The sequence below is a fragment of the Oncorhynchus mykiss genome, unplaced genomic scaffold (genome assembly GCF_013265735.2).
Source record: "Oncorhynchus mykiss isolate Arlee unplaced genomic scaffold, USDA_OmykA_1.1 un_scaffold_302, whole genome shotgun sequence".
Classification (NCBI taxonomy): domain Eukaryota; kingdom Metazoa; phylum Chordata; class Actinopteri; order Salmoniformes; family Salmonidae; genus Oncorhynchus; species Oncorhynchus mykiss.
This window is the reverse complement of record NW_023493751.1, coordinates 204,993-211,368: the sequence shown is the minus strand read 5'-3', so window position 1 is coordinate 211,368 and position 6,376 is coordinate 204,993. Positions and strand designations below refer to the sequence as shown.

The 6,376-nt window shown below is 44.1% G+C and overlaps 7 non-coding genes across 7 annotated transcripts; all 7 read left to right on the top strand.

The window, feature by feature from the left end:
* Nucleotides 1–367: 367 nt before the first annotated feature.
* On the top strand, nucleotides 368–441 carry trnai-aau. Its single transcript has one exon. It is a non-coding gene; the product is annotated as a tRNA-Ile (tRNA).
* Nucleotides 442–522: 81 nt separating this feature from the next.
* Nucleotides 523–595, top strand: trnaf-gaa. The gene has a single exon. It is a non-coding gene; the product is annotated as a tRNA-Phe (tRNA).
* Nucleotides 596–2,130: 1,535 nt separating this feature from the next.
* On the top strand, nucleotides 2,131–2,204 carry trnai-aau. Its single transcript has one exon. It is a non-coding gene; the product is annotated as a tRNA-Ile (tRNA).
* Nucleotides 2,205–3,219: 1,015 nt separating this feature from the next.
* Nucleotides 3,220–3,293, top strand: trnai-aau. Its single transcript has one exon. It is a non-coding gene; the product is annotated as a tRNA-Ile (tRNA).
* Nucleotides 3,294–4,312: 1,019 nt separating this feature from the next.
* Nucleotides 4,313–4,386, top strand: trnai-aau. The gene has a single exon. It is a non-coding gene; the product is annotated as a tRNA-Ile (tRNA).
* An 82-nt stretch (nucleotides 4,387–4,468) lies between these two features.
* Nucleotides 4,469–4,540, top strand: trnaf-gaa. Its single transcript has one exon. It is a non-coding gene; the product is annotated as a tRNA-Phe (tRNA).
* Nucleotides 4,541–6,232: 1,692 nt separating this feature from the next.
* trnaf-gaa lies at nucleotides 6,233–6,305 on the top strand. The gene has a single exon. It is a non-coding gene; the product is annotated as a tRNA-Phe (tRNA).
* Nucleotides 6,306–6,376: the final 71 nt, after the last annotated feature.

Here is a 6,376-nt window from a genome sequence, read left to right as displayed (position 1 = left end):
AATGTCTTTCTTTTTCATCTGACATTGTGACATCAGTGTTACATGAGAGTTTCTTGTCATTGTTACATGACAGTTTCTTGTCATTGTTTACATGACAGTAGGTGTCGTAAGACAAGGCTGCATGAAGTGTTGAACTGGAGTTTTCTTGGATCCATGAAAGAATTTGCTTTTGGAGAATGCAGGCATCGATCCCACTACCTCACGCATGCAAAGCATTTGAGCTAATTCCCCAGCCGTTTGGAATTTCCGCAAGAAGCAACCTAGAGGGTCCAGTCTCGTCAGGCTATGCTGTTGGTGGACTTGTTTGTTTACGTGCCAGCACTTGCAGAGGCTCGGTGCATTGCCACAATTGAGCAAAATAGCAAACGGCTGGTTAGCTCAGTTGGTTAGAGTGTGGTGCTAATAACGCCAAGGTCATGGGTTCGATCCCCGTACTGGCTATGATGTACATTTTGAGTGTCAAAATTGTGAGTCACATGCATGTGAATTGTCAAGGGTGCCACAGAATAAAATTAGTGAATTGCCGAAATAGCTCAGTTGGGAGAGCGTTAGACTGAAGATCTAAAGGTCCCTGGTTCGATCCCGGGTTTCGGTATTTGTATTTGTTCTTTCTTCATGCTCTGGCTTCAAGGAGACTATCCACAGCTTTGTTTGTGGGCCTCAATGGTGTGGCTACTCTGCTCCTCTGAAAGTAGTAATTCCTTGCTTTTTCATCTGACATTTTGACATCAGTGTTACAGGAAAGTTTCTTGTCATTGTTTACATGACAGTAGGTTGTCGTAAGACAAGGCTGCATGAAGTGTGAACTGGAGTTTTCTTGGATCCATGAAAGAATTTGCTTTTGGAGAATGCAGGCATCGATCCCACTACCCTCACGCATGCAAAGCATTTGAGCTAATTCCCCAGCCGTTTGGAATTTCCGCAAGAAGCAACCTAGAGGGTCCAGTCTTGTCAGTCTATGCTGTTGGTGGACTTGTTTGTTTACGTGCCAGCACTTGCAGAGGCTCGGTGCATTTCAACAATTGAGCAAATAGCAAATGGCTGGTTAGCTCAGTTGTTTAGAGTGTGGTGCTAATAACGCCACTGTCATGGGTTCGATCCCCGTACTGGCTATGATGTACATTTTGAGTGTCAAATTGTGAGTCACATGCATGTGAATTGTCAAGGGTGCCACAGAATTAAATTAGTGAATTGCCGAAATAGCTCAGTTGGGAGAGCGTTAGACTGAACTTCTAAAGGTCCCTGTTTCGGCATTTGTATTTGTTCTTTCTTCATGCTCTGGCTTCAAGGAAACTATCCACAGCTTTGTTTGTGGGCCTCAATGGTGTGTGCTACGCTGCTCCTCTGAAAGTAAGTAATTTCTTGCTTTTTCATCTGACATTTTGACATCAGTGTTACAGGAAAGTTGCTTGTCATTGTTACATGACAGTAGTTGTCGTAAGACAAGGCTGCATGAAGTGTGAAGTGGGGCTTTCTTGGATCCACAAAAAAAATGTTTTTGGGGATTGCGGGAATCGATCCCACTACCTATAGCATGCTAAGCAAACACAATACCAATTGATCAAATTCCCCAGCTGTTTGGAATTGCCACAAGGAGCAACCAAGAGTGTCCAGTCTTGTCAGGCTATGCTGTTGGTGGACTTGTTAGTTTGTGCTCCAGCACTTACAGAGGCTCGGTGCATCTCAACAATTGTGCTCTGTAGCCAGCGGCCGGTTAGCTCAGTTGGTTAGAGTGTGTGATACGCTGCTCCTCTGAAAGTAAGTAATGTCTTTCTTTTTCATCTGACATTGTGACATCAGTGTTACATGAGAGTTTCTTGTCATTGTTACATGACAGTTTCTTGTCATTGTTTACATGACAGTAGGTTGTCGTAAGACAAGCTGCATGAAGTGTGAACTGGAGTTTTCTTGGATCCATGAAAGAATTTGCTTTTGGAGAATGCAGGCATCGATCCCACTACCTCACGCATGCAAAGCATTTGAGCTAATTCCCCAGCCGTTTGGAATTTCCGCAAGAAGCAACCTAGAGGGTCCAGTCTCGTCAGGCTATGCTGTTGGTGGACTTGTTTGTTTACGTGCCAGCACTTGCAGAGGCTCGGTGCATTTCAACAATTGAGCAAAATAGCAAATGGCTGGTTAGCTCAGTTGGTTAGAGTGTGGTGCTAATAACGCCACGGTCATGGGTTCGATCCCCGTACTGGCTATGATGTACATTTTGAGTGTCAAAATTGTGAGTCACATGCATGTGAATTGTCAAGGCTGCCACAGAATTAAAATTAGTGAATTGCCGAAATAGCTCAGTTGGGAGAGCGTTAGACTGAACATCTAAAGGTCCCTGTTTCGGCATTTGTATTTGTTCTTTCTTCATGCTCTGGCTTCAAGGAAACTATCCACAGCTTTGTTTGTGGCCTCAATGGTGTGTACTACGCTGCTCCTCTGAAAGTAAGTAATTTCTTGCTTTTTCATCTGACATTTTGACATCAGTGTTACAGGAAAGTTGCTTGTCATTGTTCATGACAGTAGGTTGTCGTAAGACAAGGCTGCATGAAGTGTGAAGTGGGCTTTCTTGGATCCACAAAAAAAAATGTTTTTGGGATTGCGGGAATCGATCCCACTACCTATAGCATGCTAAGCAAACACAATACCAATTGATCAAATTCCCCAGCTGTTTGGAATTGCCACAAGGAGCAACCAGAGTGTCCAGTCTTGTCAGGTATGCTGTTGGTGGACTTGTTAGTTTGTGCTCCAGCACTTACAGAGGCTCGGTGCATCTCAACAATTGTGCTCTGTAGCCAGCGGCCGGTTAGCTCAGTTGGTTAGAGTGTGTGATACGCTGCTCCTCTGAAAGTAAGTAATGTCTTTCTTTTTCATCTGACATTGTGACATCAGTGTTACATGAGAGTTTCTTGTCATTGTTACATGACAGTTTCTTGTCATTGTTTACATGACAGTAGGTTGTCGTAAGACAAGGCTGCATGAAGTGTGAACTGGAGTTTTCTTGGATCCATGAAAGAATTTGCTTTTGGAGAATGCAGGCATCGATCCCACTACCTCACGCATGCAAAGCATTTGAGCTAATTCCCCAGCCGTTTGGAATTTCCGCAAGAAGCAACCTAGAGGGTCCAGTCTCGTCAGGCTATGCTGTTGGTGGACTTGTTTGTTTACGTGCCAGCACTTGCAGAGGCTCGGTGCATTGCACAATTGAGCAAAATAGCAAATGGCTGGTTAGCTCAGTTGGTTAGAGTGTGGTGCTAATAACGCCAAGGTCATGGGTTCGATCCCCGTACTGGCTATGATGTACATTTTGAGTGTCAAAATTGTGAGTCACATGCATGTGAATTGTCAAGGGTGCCACAGAATTAAAATTAGTGAATTGCCGAAATAGCTCAGTTGGGAGAGCGTTAGACTGAAGATCTAAAGGTCCCTGTTTCGGCATTTGTATTTGTTCTTTCTTCATGCTCTGGCTTCAAGGAAACTATCCACAGCTTTGTTTTGGGCCTCAATGGTGTGTGCTACGCTGCTCCTCTGAAAGTAAGTAATTTCTTGCTTTTTCATCTGACATTTTGACATCAGTGTTACAGGAAAGTTGCTTGTCATTGTTACATGACAGTAGGTTGTCGTAAGACAAGGCTGCATGAAGTGTGAAGTGGGCTTTCTTGGATCCACAAAAAAAATGTTTTTGGGGATTGCGGGAATCGATCCCACTACCTATAGCATGCTAAGCAAACACAATACCAATTGATCAAATTCCCCAGCTGTTTGGAATTGCCACAAGGAGCAACCAAGAGTGTCCAGTCTTGTCAGGCTATGCTGTTGGTGGACTTGTTAGTTTGTGCTCCAGCACTTGCAGAGGCTCGGTGCATCTCAACAATTGTGCTCTGTAGCCAGCGGCCGGTTAGCTCAGTTGGTTAGAGTGTGTGATACGCTGCTCCTCTGAAAGTAAGTAATGTCTTTCTTTTTCATCTGACATTGTGACATCAGTGTTACATGAGAGTTTCTTGTCATTGTTACATGACAGTTTCTTGTCATTGTTTACATGACAGTAGGTTGTCGTAAGACAAGGCTGCATGAAGTGTGAACTGGAGTTTTCTTGGATCCATGAAAGAATTTGCTTTTGGAGAATGCAGGCATCGATCCCACTACCTCACGCATGCAAAGCATTTGAGCTAATTCCCCAGCCGTTTGGAATTTCCGCAAGAAGCAACCTAGAGGGTCCAGTCTCGTCAGGCTATGCTGTTGGTGGACTTGTTTGTTTACGTGCCAGCACTTGCAGAGGCTCGGTGCATTGCCACAATTGAGCAAAATAGCAAATGGCTGGTTAGCTCAGTTGGTTAGAGTGTGGTGCTAATAACGCCAAGGTCATGGGTTCGATCCCCGTACTGGCTATGATGTACATTTTGAATGTCAAAATTGTGAGTCACATGCATGTGAATTGTCAAGGGTGCCACAGAATTAATATTAGTGAATTGCCGAAATAGCTCAGTTGGGAGAGCGTTAGACTGAAGATCTAAAGTCCCTGGTTCGATCCCGGGTTTCGGCATTTGTATTTGTTCTTTCTTCATGCTCTGGCTTCAAGGAAACTATCCACAGCTTTGTTTGTGGGCCTCAATGGTGTGTGCTACGCTGCTCCTCTGAAAGTAAGTCATTTCTTGCTTTTTCATCTGACATTTTGACATCAGTGTTACAGGAAAGTTTCTTGTCATTGTTTACATGACAGTAGGTTGTCGTAAGACAAGGCTGCATGAAGTGTGAACTGTAGTTTTCTTGGATCCATTAAAGAATTTGCTTTTGGAGAATGCAGGCATCGATCCCACTACCTCACGCATGCAAAGCATTTGAGCTAATTCCCCAGCCGTTTGGAATTTCCGCAAGAAGCAACCTAGAAGGTCCAGTCTTGTCAGGCTATGCTGTTGGTGGACTTGTTTGTTTACGTGCCAGCACTTGCAGAGGCTCGGTGCATTTCAACAATTGAGCAAATAGCTAATGGCCGGTTAGCTGAGTTGGTTAGAGTGTGGTGCTAATAACGCCAAGGTCATGGGTTTGATCCCCATATTGGCTATGATGTACATTTTGAGTGTCAAAATTGTGAGTCACATGCATGTGAATTGTCAAGGGTGCCACAGAATTAAAATTAGTGAATTGCCGAAATAGCTCAGTTGGGAGAGCGTTAGACTGAAGATCTAAAGGTCCCTGTTTCGGCATTTGTATTTCTTCTTTCTTCATACTCTGGCTTCAAGGAAACTATCCACAGCTTTGTTTGTGGGCCTCAATGGTGTGTGCTACGCTGCTCCTCTGAAAGTAAGTAATTTCTTGCTTTTTCATCTGACATTTTGACATCAGTGTTACAGGAAAGTTGCTTGTCATTGTTACATGACAGTAGGTTGTCGAAAGACAAGGCTGCATGAAGTGTGAACTGGAGCTTTCTTGGATCCACAAAAAAAATGTTTTTGGGAATGCGGGAATCGATCCCACTAACTATAGCATGCTAAGCAAACACAATACCATTGATCAAATTCCCCAGCTGTTTTGAATTGCCACAAGGAGCAACCAAGAGTGTCCAGTCTTGTCAGGCTATGCTGTTGGTGGACTTGTTAGTTTGTGCTCCAGCACTTGCAGAGGCTCGGTGCATCTCAACAATTGTGCTCTGTAGCCAGCGGCCGGTTAGCTCAGTTGGTTAGAGTGTGTGATACGCTGCTCCTCTGAAAGTAAGTAACGTCTTTCTTTTTCATCTGACATTGTGACATCAGTGTTACATGAGAGTTTCTTGTCATTGTTACATGACAGTTTCTTGTCATTGTTGACATGACAGTAGGTTGTCGTAAGACAAGGCTGCATGAAGTGTGAACTGTAGTTTTCTTGGATCCATGAAAGAATTTGCTTTTGGAGAATGCAGGCATCGATCCCACTACCTCACGCATGCAAAGCATTTGAGCTAATTCCCCAGCCGTTTGGAATTTCCGCAAGAAGCAACCTAGAGGGTCCAGTCTCGTCAGGCTATGCTGTTGGTGGACTTGTTTGTTTACGTGCCAGCACTTGCAGAGGCTCGGTGCATTGCCACAATTGAGCAAAAAAGCAAATGGCTGGTTAGCTCAGTTGGTTAGAGTGTGGTGCTAATACGCCAAGGTCATGGGTTCGATCCCCGTACTGGCTATGATGTACATTTTGAGTGTCAAAATTGTGAGTCACATGCATGTGAATTGTCAAGGTGCCACAGAATTAAAATTAGTGAATTGCTGAAATAGCTCAGTTGGGAGAGCGTTAGACTGAAGATCTAAAGGTCCCTGGTTCGATCCCGGGTTTCGGCATTTGTATTTGTTCTTTCTTCATGCTCTGGCTTCAAGGAAACTATCCACAGCTTTGTTTGTGGGCCTCAATG